This window comes from Cavia porcellus, unplaced genomic scaffold (genome assembly GCF_034190915.1).
Source record: "Cavia porcellus strain 051 isolate PalLab524CR breed Dunkin Hartley unplaced genomic scaffold, mCavPor4.1 scaffold_14, whole genome shotgun sequence".
NCBI classification, from domain to species: Eukaryota; Metazoa; Chordata; class Mammalia; order Rodentia; family Caviidae; genus Cavia; species Cavia porcellus.
The window spans coordinates 61,684,520-61,700,132 of record NW_026947497.1 but is presented as its reverse complement, the minus strand read 5'-3'; the positions used below and the strand labels follow the sequence as shown (position 1 = coordinate 61,700,132).

The following is a 15,613-nucleotide window of genomic DNA, read 5'->3' as shown; positions in this document are numbered from 1 at the left end:
GAGGTGGACGCTGTCAGGAATGCAAGGCCGCACAAAGTGGGTGGAAGAGCTGTGGACCCAAAGAGAGCTGTCTCCAGAGAAGATTCATAAAGACCAAGGAACTGTGAAGAAGAGCTTTGTGGGTGGCATTAAAGAAGACATTGAAAGGACTGGGGATTTAGCTCAGTGGCATAAGTGCCTGGCTAGCAAGTGTGAGGTCATGAGTTTGATCCCCAGTCCCCCCTCCAACAAAAAAAGAAGATACTGAGGAAGATACTATGAGATTATTTTGAACAGGATAGAAAAACTGAAGTGACTGAAATCATGACTGACTGAAGCAGTGGGAAGAAGAGGGGCTTTGCTTTTGTAAGCTTTGATGACCATGACCATGATTCTATGGTTAAGACTGTCATGCAGAAATACTATGAGCAACCACAACTGTGGATTGAGGAGAGCCCCGTCAAAGCAGGCAGTGGCCAGTGCTTCATCTAGCCAAAGAGGTCAACATGGTTCTGGAACTTTTGGTGGTGGTCGTGGATGTGGTTTTGGTGGCAACAACAGATTTGGTTGTGAAGGAAACTTCAGTGGTCCAGGTGGCTTTGGTGGCATCCGTGGCGGAGGTAGGTATGGTTGCAGGGGGCATTTGGTAGTGATGGAAGCAATTACAGAGGGGTGGAAGCTACAGTGAATGGTCAGTTACAATAATCAGTCTTCAGATTTTGGACCCATGAAGGAAGGAAACTGGAGGTAGAAGCTGGACCCTACGTTGGTGGAGGCCAATAACTTTACCAAACATGAAATTGGAGTGGCTATGGTGGTTCCAACAGCAGCAGTGGCTATGGCAGTGGCCAAAAGGTTTTAAATACTTCCAGAACACACAGCTCAGCAGGAGAGGACAGACAGAGAAGTAACAGGGAAGCTACAGATTTCAACAGATCTGTGAGTCCAGCCAAGCACGGTGGTGGCAGCGCCTCGCTGCTACAAAGAAGAAGTGTTTCAGACAGTACTCGTGTGCATGGGCAAAAACCTGGAGGACTATATTCGTGACTAATCGTGGAACAGGTTATTTTGGTTTCTGTTCTGTGGAAAGTGTGAAGCATCCCACAAAGGGTTATAATGTGGACTTTTTTTTGTACCCACGCTGTTGATTGCTAAATGTAATAGTCTGATCATGATGTCTTTTGAATAAATGCCTTTTTAAAAAAATTATTCCTAGATATGGGTTGCCCCAACTATCGGCAATAACAATGGACTATCATTTGTAACAGAGATGTCCCAGAAGCTGGCCAAAGAACTAAAATCAAGTGGAATGTCCACATTGCCTATAGGCTCCAAAGTCCTGACACAGTGGAATGGATGAACCAAACCCTAAAGACAGTACTAAATACTACCAGGACGCTCAGGCACCATGGATAGATCTGCTACCCAAGGCCCCGTTGAGGGTCAAAACATCATCCGGACCCACTGGGCACATCCCTCTTGAAGTCCTGTTGGGACTCTACTTTTAATCAAAGGTCTCCAGGGAAACCTGCACCAGTTGAGGGAAATATTACCTGGCAGGGGCAGCTTATTCAATTAGTGAAAACTTTCTTTCAGATTCATAAACACACAGCAGAGAGATCACCCATACCCACTGACACACTTGCTATACCCATAGCCCAAGTGACACGGTCTGAATTTAACATTAAAAAGGGTCCTTGTCTAATTATCTTGACCACTACCACTGCAATACAAATGGCAGAAATCCACCCCTGAATTCGTGGCTGCAGGAGCAAGACAGCCCATCCCAGTGATAGTTGAGGACTGCCCTGAAGGGACAGCGTGCCCAAAGCCCTGCTCCTGTCACCTGTGGAAGCTGATGGGTCAGTACACAGCTGAAGATTGAAGGGACATTGTACCCTGGAATACCCGCAGCCCTGATCTTCAGTTATTCTGTTGCATTCCTTGTCTTGTTCTTCTCATTAGCCTTGGTATTTGCTGTTGGACTTGGAACTTGTTCCCCAGAAGCCGGGGCAGTTCCAGAGAAGGTCACCTTTGCTCGTTTCTACCTTGTTGTGATTGAGGGCTGAGTATGCTAAACTGTCTGTCAAACTGTTACAAACTGTGGGTTCCGTCCCTCACCCTTGGGTATGCTACTGGGGTTACTCCATTTCACCTTTGCCCAAAGGGGAGGATACTGGGAGTTCCAAGTCCACCGGGGTGGGGGAACACACAGGATCTCCTCAGCCACACTAGCTGGGGCACCTACCCACGTGACTTTGCACTTCGATGCCTGCTCCAATAATGAGTTAAAGTTACCCAGGCCGTGGTGGCCTGGGTTAGGAAGGAGCTTATCAGACCAACAGTAAGTCAGTATAAGTCAATATATATTGGCCTGAAAAAAACCTATGGTATATGAAAGTCTGGAAAACTTCTTCCCACAGTGGGCCCCTCCCCCCACCCAGTCTCTCTTTCTCAAATTACACAAAAGGCGCCTGCAGTCCTGTTCAATGTCATGTATAAAATCCCAGTGACACCTGCTGGTCACAAATGGGCGGCACAGGCAAGGATCCTGCAGTGCTGTGGCATATTCCAAAGATTTTTACCCCACTTTTTGGGTCTCCACTTCCAAGGTTTCCCAGCAACTGCAGGCTCTCACACACCAGGAGCCCTGTCTCAGCTGCCCGGACTTGTTACAATTGGCTAATGGGGCTCATCTGCCCTCCAGCAAGTGGACCCCGGCTTAGACAAAGATTGCCTGCCCGTGTGCTGCTTGCAGCCCATCATGCTGGGCTCAGAGACTGACTCCAGATACACCCAGGTTCAGTGTTACTCAGCCCTTCGTGGTCCAGCTCAAAACTTCTCCAACCCAAATAATGGAAACACCACGTGCTTTCTGGGCTCCAGAAACGCCCAGAATGTGTCAGCTAACCACATCTCCATAATCTGCCCCTGTGCCTCACTCCAGGCAAATGTTGGATGTTTTTTGTATGCCATGGTGGGGTTACTGTGTGTCTATGACATTGCTCTCCTGGTCCCGGATCTGAACGTCTACCCTCTGGTTGATGATAACTGGGACCCTCTGGTTTACCCGGATCCTGCCAGAAATGGCATAGGAGTTTCTTCCCAGTGGGGATCCCTGGATTTTCTTCCTTCATGGACAGGAGCCTTGCATGGACCAATAATGGCCTCCTGTCAGTTCTTCTCACAGGCTCCGTGTGATTCAAATTCTGACCCGATTTCTGTCAAAAATCCGAGGCCATACATTACCTTCTATTGAAGACCACCTTCTCCCACCAACTTCTTAAAATTGGGAAAGAATAATCTTCCCTATAAAAAGCAGGGTGGAAAACTTACAGCAGGTTAAAACTTATAACCCGACAGAATCCTAAGAGCAGGAAAAGCAGGCCAAGCCCATTCAGACTCAGTTGGCCCTGAGATTCCAATGCCAGCTGCAACTATAAGACACACATCCCTCAGCCAGAAGAGCATCTTGTTGCAGTAATTAGCTTCAAGGCTCAGTTAAAGACAGTGACTGATTCTTCCTGCTCCCCAAGCCCCTGACCTTAAGAAACCCCCTTCAGCCCAGAACAAGTCTGCCTGACAACACATGGTCCAGGCTACGTAACCACTTATAAGATAACCTGTTCCCAGCCTTCTGTACTTCCTCTTCAAACATACACAGATGTGTGTTTAAGCCCAAGATGAGGCTGGTGGTTTGGAACTCAGTTTCCCCAGCCTGCTGGCATAATAGAGAGCTGCCTTCCAACTCCTCCGTGCCTACATGTTTCCCATCCACTCCAGTCTTTTTTCCACAGCACTACCACTGAGCTATGTCTGAAGCCCAGAAAAAGAGTTTCTGAAAGGAAGCCTCATGTGGCTCAGTGATATGAGTCCACCATGGACCAAGAATTGTGCTGGGACCTGTGCTGTGTTTCGGAAGGAGCAGAGACTGACTTCATGTGTAGCACAGGACATTGCTCCCTCACAGGGAGCAGTTTTTGGGAGCAGAGGGGAACATGGGGAAAGACCAGGTCCAACCAGGCAAGGAGGCAGGGGTACTAACAAGGGCTTGCAGGTGGGTAATGAGAAGGGATCGCAGACTGAGAAGTGCAGAATCAGCCCCACCCCAAGCATGTAAGTTTCATTTCACACTCTTTGATTTAGGTGAGACTGAACTTTTTGACATGTTCAGAGCCAGTCTGTATTTCTTTTGTGAATTATTTCTTGTTTTCATGGGTGGGGTCTTGCTTTATAAGAAGTCTTATATGGCATGGATTTTGTCTTTTTTCTTGTAGAATATAGTCCTTCCTAATAGGAGTTTTGCCTCTTGTTTGTTTGGTTGGTTTTGCCTTTTTTAAAGGAATGTTAGCAGTAGAATTTTGGAAGAACTGTAGCTTAAGGGGCTTCAGCTGGCCCTGTTAGTGCCCGCAGGGCTGTGAGCTCACAGTGGTGGAAATTCCCAGTGCAGCCGAGGCAGAACCAAACCTGGGTCCTTCCACTATGTAAGCTCTGCCCCACCCACCCCAGGCTTCTACAGAATGGCACTGGGACACATGTGGGAGAGCTCATATGCATGCCCCATCTGGTCTCCAGAGCTCTGTTGGTGCCACTCTATCCAGGACCCAGCTCTGGAACATGGCCTGGATCTCCACTGCTCCTTTGCTCCACTCCCCTCCTAAGGCTGGGGGTCTCCCAGCCCTGGGCCCCTTTCCCTTCTGGCAGCAATAACACCCCCCCGCATGGCAGGTGCTGGGAGGTCTGGAAGCTGCTGGAACCCAGTTCAGGGCACCCTTGTGCACTTGAGTCTGATAGGTTTCTCATGTTAGATATCAGCAATTCCACAGTAGCCTTTCTGAACTGCTGGCCTGGCCTTGATCTTGACCTTATATCTCAGAATCCCTGACTTTTGCTTTAGCAAACTGAGGTTGATGAATGCTTAAATCAAACCACTAGAGGTCAGGGTCAGCCGGAGACAGCTGGCCCAGCACTATCGAAGGTCTCCCCAACCTGCAACTGTGTCCCTTTCCCACACAGATCCCAACCTGCTAACTGGCCACTTGGCATCCATCCAAGTCCTCTGCCTCTAGGATGACCATCCCTCTCCATCAGCACTGTCAGCGATAACAGCATCCTCATGTCCACTATGAGGCCACACACCCGAGCAAGGAGGTGGGAGCCTCCTCTGACCTATGGGCACAGGAAGTCATTGGCCAAGTTGCCAAATGTGAGTCTTCAAACTTCCAGGCCCTGCACCTTGCGCCTGCCCCACCTTGGCCTTGGCCTCTGTCCTGCCCCACCCAGCAGGTACCAAAAGGGACTCTGGGGGTGCTGGGATGTAGGTCTTGGCCAGTGGTCAACGTCATGCTCTGGCAGTGCTTTGCTGAGCTCTCTGGTGCAACACAGCCCCTGCCCACCCCATGCCCACCACCAACCCTGGGACTGTGACACCCGACATAGGAGAGACCTTGCCAATGTGAATCAGTTAGGGCCTCGGGCTGGGGCGACCCAGGAGTGTCCCAGAGTATCCACATGGGCCCACGGCCATCCTGAGGCTCCTCGTGAGAGAGAGAAGGCAGCAGGGGTGTAGGAGAGCAGATGGCGGAGCAGGGGGTGAGCATGACCCAGTGACACAGAGGGAATGTGGCCCTTCTGCTGCCTCGGCACAGGACAGCACACACGCACTGCTCGAGGCCACTCGATGCCTGTTTCTCAGCGTCGGGGAGCTCACGCACTGCCGGGGCCTCCCTGTTCTCAGAGTCCCACTTGGCAGGAGTGACACTGGCAGCATCTCCCTCCTCACGCACAGAGAGCACACCTGACAGGGAGCAAGCAGGTCATGCACCACACGGTGAGCCCAGGAGAGCCTGGTCCTGTCCGCACTTCGGGGCGCTGTCTGTCCCTGGCCCTCACTGCCCTCTGTTTGCACCTTTCTGTTTTCCATTTTTTCTATCCATTCCTCACTGTCTCAATTCACCTGGCTTCTCCAGCAGCCAGCAGTCATTCCCACCCTAGCCAAAACGAGCAGTAAGGAAGGTGACTCTGGGAGAAGCCCTGCAGGGAAAGCTCTTGGGAGCTCAGAGACGTCCACGGGGGCTGGAGAGGAGACTTGGAGGAAGAGGGGGGTCAGGTGGGGCCCACTGAGCTTTGCCTGCAGTGAAATTGGGCAAAGAAGGACCATCACTTAGCTCTGGATGTGAACAGGGACCTTTTGGTGGCTCCCTGGGGATGCTGGCCTCAGCTGACTACCGCTTTGACTTTGTGGACCCTCAGATGAAGGGGTCTTCTCGGCCTCACCTTCCATGCCGCTCTCCCAGAGGATGCAGCTGGGGCAGCAGAGGGAAGACAGGGCCACAGGCACCAGGACAAGAAGGCAGCTGTGGCGCTGATACCTGAGTATGTGCTCACTCTGTCCTCACCACAGCTGGGCACATACTGTCAGGACTATCTGAGGCTTTACAAGGTGATGCCTGTGGGGGATGAGGTGTCACTTTGTAGGCCCAACCCCCTCTAACCTGCAATTTACAATAGCCGCCCTGGTATGCGAGAAGGAGGTAGAACGGGAATGCCCGTTCTCAGTGAGCCCTCACCCTCTGGAATCCATACTGTGAGCTGGCTTTGTTTTGCAGAAGTCTTGAGGAAGTGGCTGGCCATCCTTTGTGACACTAACAGCAGACAAATTAACAACATTCTTGAGCTAATGAATTTCTTCCTGGGCTAGAGAAGTTGTGAGAACTGGTTGTGATTATTTACTTCACTTAGATAGTTTTAGAATAAACATTGTAGTCTGTCACGTTGTAGCTTGCCACAAAGAATGCCTTTTCACTACTTAATTATCTGGGCTCTGTGAATTGATCGGGTTTACTATATATGAATCCTAAAATAAAGATTGTGCGTACAGTGCAGTGCAGTGCAGTATAACGCGGTGCAGACAGCAAAGGTGTCTCTCCTGTCTTTCTTTTCCAAGCGCTGTACCCCCCGTGTCCCGACAAGGCGTGCGTGTGTGTTTACCTTGCCCGGAGTTCAGAGTGCCCTAGACACTCACGACAAGTGGCGCCCGAACAGGGACCCCGAAGGTCGCTTAAGAAGGTAAGTATAATTTTATTACGGGGAAATGGGACAATCTGCTTCCTCTCCTTTCTTAAAAATTCTTAAACATTTATTATCTATATATGGCATATCGCTCAGGTCAGCTGACTTGGATATGTGTATTGATACAATTAAAGAATATAATCCTTGGTTTCCAGATAAAAAAACTTTAGATGTAGAAGTATGGAGGAAGGCAAGGGTTAGTATAGAAAGGGCTATGCAACAGGAGGAAAAGATTCCTTTACGTTTTTGGGCTATTTGGTCGGTTGTGTACTCTTTATTAAAAGCTATGAAAGATAAACATATTGTAAAAAATCTTCAACTAGAAATTAAGCCAGTTATTCAGAAATTGCCCCTCACAGAGGAGGAGCAAAATGTAGTTCAAAATGACGCTATCGCTTTAAGTAGTAAAAAGGCGTCCAAACTAAAAATAAAATCCACTACAGCCGACTCAGCTTTAGCTGCCGCAGCAATATCAAATTATGACAATCGCCCAATTTTACAGGCTATACAACATTTAACACAAGAGGTGAAACAACTCTCCGTTAAACAAAACCCGCCTATAGTTCCCTCTACACCTCCTCCATCTAACCCTAATTAGAGTAAAGCCAAGCTAGCTTTGGCTGATCTACCAAAATTAGGGGATTCTGATGAGGAAAAGCCTGCCTTTGCTTTCCCTGTAATCAGGCCTCAGCCAATAGATGGAGAGGCAGTTCCCCCTAGATGGAAAGCATTTAATATGGATGATTTAGCAAAATTAAAAAAGGCTGTAACCCTTTATGGCCCTCAGGCTCATTACACTAGAGAATTAATAACATCGATAGCAGATCACTATGATAATCTTGCTCCTTATGATTGAAAAGCCTTGGCCAAAATTCTTTTAAAGGAGCCAAAATATTTACAGTGGCACATGTGGTTTATGAAAGGTTGTGCGGAAAAGGCAAGACAAAAATGCTGATATAGTGATAAAAATGTTTTAAAAGATATTTTAAAAACTTTACCTCAATATTTTTCTCCGTTTGGACTTGTAATAGCACAGGATAAAATTCAAAAGAAAGAAGTTAGTCATTATTTGGGATATATTCTTACTAGACAAAAGGTGATTCCACAAAAAATGTCTATTAGGAGAGATAAGTTATCCACTTTAAATGATTTTCAAAAATTATTAGGGGATATTAATTGGCTTCGTCCCACACTAGGTATTCCTACCCATACATTACAACATTTGTTTGCTACTCTACAGGGCTCTTCAGATCCATCCAGCCCTCGTTCTTTAACAACAAAAGCCGAGCAAAAATTACAGTTTGTAAAACAACAAATTAAGGATACATTTTTAATTAGGATTGATCCTAAATTGCCTCTAACTTTATATATTATTAATACTTTTCAATATCCCTCTGCAGTTTTAGGTCAAAATGCTATGCCAGTAGAATGGGTATTCACTAAAACTAAGCAATCTAAAAATGTTATGCCTTATATTGACATGGTTGCAGCTTTAATTATAAATGGTAGAGCTCGTTCTATAACTTTGATAGGAAAAGATATAAACAATATAGTTATCCCTTTAACTAAAAAACAATGAAAATATTTGTTGTCAATTACTAAAACCTTACAAATTGCTTTAGCAGATTTCATAGAAACTTTTTCATATCATTTTCCTAAAAATAAATTATGAGATTTTTTTAGACGTCAACAATTTGTGGTTAATACCTTATTAGCTATACAGCCAATTCCACAAGCTTTGACTATATTTACAGATGGATCTAAAAATAAAGCTACATATTAGACTCAAAAATCTTACTGGGTACGTCAGACAAATTTTAACTCTATACAACAAAATAAACTTTTTGCTATATTACAAGTGTTTTTAGATTTTCATAACCAACCTATTAATATTATAGCCGATTCGGCCTATTCTGTTGGAGTAGTAACAAATATCTATTCAGCTGTGTTATATTCTAATAAGCCTGCTTTATTGTCTTTATTTCAAAATTTACAAATACATGTTCAAAAAAAAAATCATTCTTATTTTATTACTCATTTACGTTCTCATTCTCAGTTACCCAGACCATTAATATCAGGTAACAATACAGTAGATTCCTTAGTTATGTTCACCACACCCGTTAAAAAACATCAATTTAATCATGCAAATGCAGGACATTTGCATCTTAAATATAAGATACCTTTTACAAAAGCTAAACAGATTATAAAAGCTTGCCCTATTTATAGACCATTACATTTAAAAATTATTCCCACAGGTGTCAACCCTCAAAAAACTCAACCTAATAAATTATGGCAAATAGATATTACACATGTACCTTCTTTTGGTCGGCTTTCTTATGTACATATAGTTATTAATACCTATTCTTCATTTCTATGGGCTACTGCTCAACAGGGAAAATCCACTAAAAATGTTATTATACATTTATTAGAGACTTTTACAGTTATAAAAATTCCTTCTAAAATCAAAACAGATAATAGACCTGCTTATACTAGCAAAACATTTAAACAATTTTGTGATCTCCATAATATTATTCATATTACAGAGATTAAATATAACCCCCAGGGTCAAGCTATTGTTAAAAGAACACATGACACTCTTAAGTTGCAAATTAAAAAATTAAAAAGGAGGAGTCAGGAGGATATTCAGATACCAATACTGTTTAAATTGCAAAACAGTCCAAAAACATTACTGCATCAAGCATTGTTTATTTTAAATTTTCTCAATTTACCACAAGGTGAAATATTAACAAGAGCTGAAAAACATTTTGAACAGCAACAACAGCCTTTTGTGATTAATGAACCTATTTGGACTAAAACAGCTCCAGAGGCTGAATGGGAGAGGGGCACATTGCTCTATAGGGGGAAAGGTTTTGGTTATATCTCCACAGAAAATGGAATTCAGCAGTGGGTCCCTGGACGATGGATCAGGACCCGCGTCTCCAGATCCTGTTCACCAGCCCCGGAGACAACTCCCCAAGGAACCGGAACCGTGCCTTCAGAAGCGAGCGCGAAACCAGCTAGAAGCTGAGGATGCTAAGTTTGTTCCTATCGCAGCCATGGCCAGATTACAGCTAAGAAAATCCCGCCGCTCACAGCGACCAAATTTAAATCCCCTCCCTACATGGGGACAATTAAAGAAATTGACCATAGAAGGGCAACGGCTTGTCCTTCAAGCAGGAAAGCCTTTAAACCCCAAAAACTTGTTTTTAGCTTTATGTGCCTTGCTCACCGTTGCATCGGGGACTGAGGTACCTCCGCATTCGTACTGGGCATATATTCCAAACCCCCCTTTATTAGAACCTGTAAAATGGGAAACTAGTGATATTTTACTTTTTACCACACCTAGAGAAATTTTGTCAGCACCGTGGGCTGATTTAACCCCCCACAATCAAGATGATGGGACACTATTCAGTTTTACTTATTATGGTAATCAAAGGCCTATTTGCATTGGGGAACCGCCTTGCATCCCTCTGAGATGGCAGTATTGGATTCAACATGAAATAAAAGCAGGCAACAAAAGGACAAGGCTTCAAGCCTTGGCTGCTCAAACCTTTAATGTTACCTGGAAAAATTTAACAGCACCTGATACAAATACATTTCCTGTATGCCCTAAATTCACTTATAAAAATATTTCTTATAATCCCATAATTTGGCAACTATGTATGGGAAAATTTGCTAAAAATATTGATGGGTATATTATTTGGGGACCATTTGGAAAATTCGTTAATGGATGTGCTGAATGGAATGAGACAAGATGTAATCTCTCTGTTGTGTATAGTCTTCCAGATCCAAAGAAAATAACTGACGGAGCTCCTATATTTCAACAAAAGACGGCTCTCTTGTGGTGGGGAGATGGTAGAATCGCTAACCCTGCTGTTGCAGCCGAAGAATACCCTCATCACCTTCAAAATCATATTTGGAAGATCCCAGCCGCTATACAACCTATAACCTTGTACAATGTTTCATATTCAGGGACTAGTCGATCTGTATCTACTACTTATAATTTTACTAGGTTTAAAATGTATAATATTACTGTTTGTGCACCTCTACCTTATGTCTTTTTAGTGGGAACTTTTAATTTTACACATTTTTCTTGTACTTGTTTAAATTGTCAATTGTTTACATGCTTAAATAACACACTAAATTTCACTAAGCCTTATACAGTTATGCTGTTACAACAAAAAACTCATATTTGGTTGCCTGTAAATTTAACTCGACCTTGGTCTCAAGACCCGGTAATTTCTGTTACTACTGAATTTTTTAAACATCTGTTAAAACGTACAAAAAGATTTATTAGAATAGTGGTTGCTGTACTGTTAAGTCTGATAACTGTAGCCTCTCTAGCAGCAGTCTCAGAAATAGCTTTACAAACCTCTTTGCAAGAAAAACATGTTGTCAAATTATGGCATGAGAATTCTCATAAACTTTGGTTAACTCAGTGGCAGATAAACGCCAGACTACAACAACAAATAGACCTCCTTAAACAAACAGTTAAATGGATGGGTAGAAAAATATTGGCTCTTCAGCATCAAGTGTTTTTAAAATGTGATTAAAATTCAACTACTTTCTATATAACCCAACGACCTTATAATCAGACAGAACATGAATGAGAAATAATTAAAATATATTTAAATGAAAACACCTCTGCCCAGGAGGAAATAAAATCTTTACATAATCAAATTGACAAGGATTTTGCAAAGCAAAATGATGATAAATCTCTAGCACAATTCGCGCAATTGCTTGCTCAATCTTTAAAAGGATTAGATTCCAAAAGAATCTGGCAGAGCATTACCCACACTTTTAGTGGCATGGGACTTAGTTTAATTATAGTTCTCATTGCCATAGTTCTTGTGTATTTTTACTACATAAGACGAAATGCTATTAATAACCTGATCTTATAAAAATTGTTGTTAAAAAATAAAAAGGAAGGAAGTGTGGGGGATGAGGTGTCACTTTGTAGGCCCAACCCCCTCTAACCTGCAATTTACAATAGCCGCCCTGGTATGCGAGAAGGAGGTAGAACGGGAATGCCCGTTCTCAGTGAGCCCTCACCCTCTGGAATCCATACTGTGAGCTGGCTTTGTTTTGCAGAAGTCTTGAGGAAGTGGCTGGCCATCCTTTGTGACACTAACAGCAGACAAATTAACAACATTCTTGAGCTAATGAATTTCTTCCTGGGCTAGAGAAGTTGTGAGAACTGGTTGTGATTATTTACTTCACTTAGATAGTTTTAGAATAAACATTGTAGTCTGTCACGTTGTAGCTTGCCACAAAGAATGCCTTTTCACTACTTAATTATCTGGGCTCTGTGAATTGATCGGGTTTACTATATATGAATCCTAAAATAAAGATTGTGCGTACAGTGCAGTGCAGTGCAGTATAACGCGGTGCAGACAGCAAAGGTGTCTCTCCTGTCTTTCTTTTCCAAGCGCTGTACCCCCCGTGTCCCGACAAGGCGTGCGTGTGTGTTTACCTTGCCCGGAGTTCAGAGTGCCCTAGACACTCACGACAGATGCCATAGGCAACTTTTTAAAAAAATAGCAAGAGGCATAATGGTAACCATTTTAGATCACCTGATATTCTATTTTTACATCATGTACTATGCCCATCCTTTTGTTCTAACCGACTCTGTTTTGTTTAGCCACATTAAGTTTTATTCTCTCCAAAAAATAATAAGAATTGTGGGAGTAAAAAAACCCAAAAAGTATAATTGTTATTAAAAAGAAAGGAAAGGAAGGTGGTCTAAGGGATATAACTGCATGTATGTTTGAGGGTGTAGGATGGAAATCCGTATTACTGAACTTTTTTTGCATCATTGATGGGCACTGTCTGCAATCTCATTGTATGAATGTTCACTTTACATGCTTTTATAATTTGAACAACTATTTCAAAGATGACAGTTAACTAGTGATATCTTACTGTATTTTTTTCCTTGAAATTCTGTATTATTTGTACCCTTTTACTGCTTTGGTTTTTTTAAATTTTATTTCCTTTCTTTTTTTTCCTCTCTTAAATAAAAAAAAAAATTAACAAGGTGATGCCCAATAACCTACAGTCCAAATTGGCGTCAGAGGGCCCAGGACAGGATGGCCCTCTCCCAGGGTCCCCTGCAGGACACCAAAACTTGCATTTGAAGGATGAAGCTCTGAGGGTTACTGGGCCACTGGCACCAGGGCAGGGAAGGGCTAGGCCCAGGCTGTGTGGTACTGGGGACCCACTCGCCAAGTGCTTGTGAACTGGCCAGCTCTGCAAGGGGGACACCAGGAACATGGACACCAGGACGAATGCTGACCACCAGGCTCCCGGGCTCCAGTGCCACCTGCCCTCCCAGTGCACCTGGAGCTGTTTGACCTTCCCCAGCACCGCCCCGATCAGGATGCTGGGCCCTGGCCCAGTCCTTTCTGGTCTCCCAACTCCTCCTCTTCACCTTCCACATCTGGCCCAGCCAGAGCTCTGAAGGACAGGGCCGCATGTGAGTCCCTTTTAGGTTCTGACCAGGTTCCCATGCTGTTTACTGCACCCCATACGAGGTGTTGATCAAATGGGTAACCTCATCGCCACCCCAGTGTTTGGACGAGAACACTGGGAGAATGGTTCAAGGTCATGGCCAGCACACAGGACCTTGGCTGTCGGTGTAGAATCTGGAAGCCACCCCATCCCTAGCCCAGCACTCACAGCGGTCTCTCCTCTGCCACCTCCTGAACACAGAGGACACCTGCCTCCCCTGGTGGCCACTGAGTCCCCAGGACAGGGCTGACCTCTGAGAGCCATCTAACCGAGGGTTAGATGTGGCTTCCTCTCTCCTCCCTTCTCTCTTGCCTCATTTTTTTCCTCCCCTACCCAGCCATTCCTTTCCCCAGCTGGGACAGCTCAACCCCGGCAGCTCGGAGCCTGTGCCCAGGCAACATGACCCACCCAGGAGCCCTCTGCCCTGTTTCCATGTGAGCCGTGGTTACTGCCCTATGTCACAGGAGGTAGGGCCGTGACCACCCCCACCCAGAAGGCTCTCCAGTTGCTCTCTGGAGTCTGGAGTGGGGAGGGTCATTGGAGCTGGCCCTGCTGGTCCCCTGCCCAGCCCACTGTGGTTGGAAACACTGAGGCAGTTTGGAATCTCATTCTGACCATAACATCTGGCCTGGAGGCTTCTAAAGCAGAAATCCTGACTTCTCTGCAGCTATTCTGGGCTCTGCCCCTGAACTCAGCCAAATTACATGATTTGTCATTAAACTGGAACTCCTGTGAATGCTTGCTACATTCACAAACAACTTTGCTACTGACGGCTGTGCCCACCACAAGACATCACTGTATCTGCAGCTACAAGGACAAACTTTATATCGGAGACTCTCCTCTGGGCTCCTCTGTTGTGAAATAAAGCTTCCTGCCTTCTCCTAAGCTCCTGGCTACTGTTGACTCAATCTTCCCAAACACCTGGACACAGGCAGCCAAATCCCTCCTGCTCGGGTAGCAGCACGGGGCCACCTCAGGGCTCAGCAGGACAGCAGTCCTCAAGGCTGAGCTCTCCGCACAGCAGCAGCAATGCCCACGGTTCGGCTGCACTTAGTGTGGGCAGGTGGGCTCTGTCCCCAGAACGCTACCTGCACTGAGCAGCAGGGCTGCTATGTCCTCTTCACACACAAGCTCACAGACACAGGAGGCCAAGGAACTGGCCCAGAGTCGCACGGCGAGTAACAGCTGAGCAGGGATTGGAACCTGAGCCAAGAGTCCCCGCTAGCTCCTGAGAAAGCAAGGGATGGGACCAGAGATGGAGGAGCGGTGGGAGGTCTTGGTAGCTTGGGATTGAGACAGGAGGTCACAGGCTGAGGACACAAAGTGTCACCCTAGGGCTCCCAAATGACCTACCCAGGTGGCACTGCCAGCACCCCTCATCTGCCCTTGGGGTGCCTTCGAGCTAGCACCTTCCTGCATGGAACCCCAACATGCAAAAGGCTGCCATTGGAGCCTCGGCCCTCCTGGGCCCGGCTTCCTGGCCACAGAGTGGCCACCCACGGCCAGGGCTGTCAGTCTCAGTCTGCCTCGATAGGGACTGATTCACGCGTGGCAGGAAGGGAGGCAGCGAATGATGGATTAACCCTTTCAGCCTTCTAATTCAGCCCCCAGATGTCCACGCTGCTATCAGCTCCGTTCCGTCAAAAATTCATGCCCCTAAACACGACATCCACACCATCCGGCGCAAATCACCATAGATGCGCCGTTCCTCTCTCCGCTCTACCCACAACACTAACCCGGACGTTCACAATGCCCCTGAGCTTCGCCGATGAGGAGCTGAAACTCAGAGAGGGAGAGAAATCCTCCCCAGACACACAGCAGACAGTCATAGTTTTCACATCCGCAGACTCGAGCCAGCTCAGATCAAAGGGACTCAGGCAGAAAAGCTCTGTCCATGCTGACCGGTCACAGACTTTTCCGAGGGCCACCCTTCCTCTGACTACACAGCGTGACAGCTCATCACCCAGCGTTCGCTGCATTAAGTTTACATGTGATCTGGACTAGATTTAGTCTCTGCTAGGGTGAGGGCCAGGTGTCACTACTGTCATTGTATGCG

The 15,613-nt window shown here is 45.7% G+C and overlaps 1 protein-coding gene and 1 pseudogene across 5 annotated transcripts in view; one reads left to right on the top strand and one right to left on the bottom strand.

Moving 5' to 3' along the window:
- The window catches only part of Ackr2 (atypical chemokine receptor 2), an 80,094-nt gene that overhangs the window by 14,837 nt on the left and 49,644 nt on the right, over nt 1-15,613 (bottom strand). The gene's annotated exons all lie outside the window — the stretch shown is intronic.
- LOC134470364 (heterogeneous nuclear ribonucleoprotein A1-like) lies at nt 20-1,063 on the top strand (annotated as a pseudogene).